Below are 2,955 nucleotides of genomic sequence, written 5' to 3'. Positions count from 1 at the left end.
TACAAACACAACCAATGTGGGATAAAAGGTAAATACAACTACCTTCAACAAATATTTAATTCCCACCCAAATACAACTAGGCACCCAACAAGTATTAAATGCATGATTTAATAAAATGTCCACAAAATATTTATTCCCACCCAAATACAACTAAGCACCACCACGTGACCCAACAAATATTAAATACATGATTTAATAAAATATCCACAACCTTCTAGAATTCCACCTACACACCTCGATAAATGGAATGACAACCATTTAAGTTTTTTTTTTTCTATTTATGCCACCTTTGTACCTCAAAAAAAGAAATTCCTCTTTTCTTTTCTTCTTTTTCCCCTTTTTTTTTTCATTTTTTTCCTCTAATTTTCATCACTTTCTCTCTCCTCCAATTTTATTTTATTTTTTTAATAATAATTTTCCCATGCAAGATGCTCCTGCATCAATATCATTCACCATCCATTATTATTATAGGGAAGAGAGAAATATGCCTATGGAATCACTTCCACTTAGGTATCTTACATATACCTACATCAATTTTTAAAGATTCCCATGAGCTCCAAATATAGTAGTTTTCAATGAGGCCCTCCAAAAATCTTTATGCATTCAATATTTATCCAACAACTCAACAACAAATGTCAAAATTTTCATGCAATAGAAAAAGAAAAATTTTATTATTACAAAAATACAAGAAAACTTTATCATTTTACAAAAATATAACTTTTTGTCATTTGCATAATTGAAAAAATAATAAAAATTTATTTAAAAATGAAAACAATAAGAAAAGGGAAAACCCAATTTGTCAAATCATTAGAAAATGTTGCAAAATTAAAAATATAGAAATAGAATAAAAAAACAAATTACACCTAATGAATACATTAGCTATCACATCATGGGTCAACTAACTTTAAAACACTTTAAAATAATCCAATCAAAATAGACAAGAAATATAAAAGAAATTAAATTTTACACTATTACAAATTATTTTCAAAGAACCATAGTTCATCATTTTCCAATCTTTCGACATTTTAAAACATCCAACTTAAAAATCAACAAAAATCCATCAAAAGTATATCCTCTTACGTTACTATTACCACAAAGAATCCACCAATAAGCAAGCTACGTGTGACATGGAGGAGTTGTGCTCTGGTCAAGGATCAGATGTGCCCCCGCCGGCTCAGACCTGTTCTGTCCTCTTTCCTCTTCATTTCCAATTCCATTTCTCCTCCCTACATAATCTTCTCTGCTTCAACTCTTCAATTAACTCAGTACAAGATATGGAGCGCCAAACATGCAGTGATATCCGTGACTGAATGTTCGAGTTTGTGGAGTCTCTGGCAGTGAAATCAGTCGTTTTGCTGGGAATCCCCGACATCATTGCGCGCCACGGCCCCAATGCAACGCTCTCCCTCTTCCAAATTGCGGCTGAGCTTCCCAGCGAAAAGCCCGACGTCGAATGCCCTGTCAGAATCCTCCGCTTTCTCGTCGCCAAGAATTTCTTCAGGGCCGAAATGGGCGTGGAATTGAAATACGAGCTAACGCCGGCTTCCAAATGGTTCGTGAAGGCCGGCGCGCAGGCGCCGTCGGTTTCCATGGTCGCCACGCTACTCGCGGTGAACGACGAGACGATAATGGCGGCGTGGCACCATCTCAGCGAGTGCGTTCTCGACGGCGGCGTGGCTTTCGAGAAATCCCACGGCCGCCATGGGGACTTCATGGCGGCGCAGCCTCATCACAGGGACGTCAAATACCAATCGTGGGACTGCATGAACAAAATCGTGATAAAAGCCATCTTGTCTAAATACGAGGGTTTTAAGGGCTTGAATTCCTTGGTGGACGTCGCAGGCCGCACAGGGGCGGATGTTGCAGAGATTGTGATCTTCCCCAATTCATAGCTACGGCTCCCCAATTCCCCGGTATGATTTTATCCCTGAGATTTGGGCTTATACGGCCTCCATTTTTCTCTGATTGGTTTAATAGTTTTTTGTTGATTTTTTTCAGAGGTTAAAAATGTGGGCGGAGACATGCTTGAAGCGGTGCCAAACGGGGACGCTGTATTCATGAAGGTCGGTGAATTGTCGAATTTGTTGCTTGTTTTTCTATGCGGAAGGGGAATAATTTATAAAAAATTTAAATGGGTTCGTCAATGGTTTTTTTTTTCTTGAAATTTCACAATGGATTTTGCATGATTGGTTGGACGAGGACTCTGTAAAGATTTTGAAGCAGTGCAGAAAAGCGATTCCAGAGAGTGGGAAGGTGATAATTGTGGATGTTGTTCTGGACGCCCGAGAGAAGACAGAGTTGGATCCAAGTTTGGGTTTTGCGTATGATCTTACAAAGCTTGCGTTCACTAGTCATGGTGGGAGAGACAGAAGTGAAGAGGAGTGGAAGAAAGTCTTAGTGGAAGCAGGATTTCCTCGTTACAATTTCATTGCAATTCCATCATTGCCGCATTTGATTGAAGCTTTTCCTTATTAATTTGCTTTGCTTATAATTAGTCTTAGATATTCTTGAGTCTCGTCACCCCTGCATATCATATCAACTAAGTGTGGATCTTGCATCATGAGATCATAGACTATCCATTTTGGTAATGGAAGTTCTTATAATAGTGGAGATCCTAACAATAAGAGGTTCTGTAGACTGAGATTGTTTTGAAGCCGATATGAAAAATTAGGAGTATTTTGTATTTGAGATAGTATTCTTATTTCCATAGCCTGCTTTGTCGTTTGCTGCCTTGCTAGTCCATTTTATTTCCTCTCTTGCATTCTTCTACATTCCAAAAAAAACTTTTTGTTTTGGGTGTTCCAGCGTAACACTAACACGATTTGGAATTTGATTTGATATATTTTATTTTAATTTATTCATTGGTGAGTAGATCTTGTGGACTTTGTGAATGAAGGTTTCACAATTTTTATGGTAATTTTGTAGATTATAAGTGTTACATATGAAATGGACAGA

General features: G+C 37.7%; 1 pseudogene across 1 annotated transcript; it reads left to right on the top strand.

Moving 5' to 3' along the window:
- Positions 1–1,133: 1,133 nt before the first annotated feature.
- LOC149578782 ((R,S)-reticuline 7-O-methyltransferase-like) lies at positions 1,134–2,688 on the top strand (annotated as a pseudogene). The gene is made up of 3 exons (XR_016364822.1): positions 1,134–1,913; positions 1,999–2,063; positions 2,212–2,688. The product of XR_016364822.1 is annotated as a (R,S)-reticuline 7-O-methyltransferase-like (transcript).
- The last annotated feature ends 267 nt before the right edge of the window (positions 2,689–2,955 follow it).

Source organism: Cupressus sempervirens, chromosome 1 (assembly GCF_028749045.1).
Source record: "Cupressus sempervirens isolate cs-2001-9-10 chromosome 1, ASM2874904v1, whole genome shotgun sequence".
NCBI lineage: Eukaryota > Viridiplantae > Streptophyta > Pinopsida > Cupressales > Cupressaceae > Cupressus > Cupressus sempervirens.
This window is presented reverse-complemented; position numbering and strand designations above follow the sequence as displayed.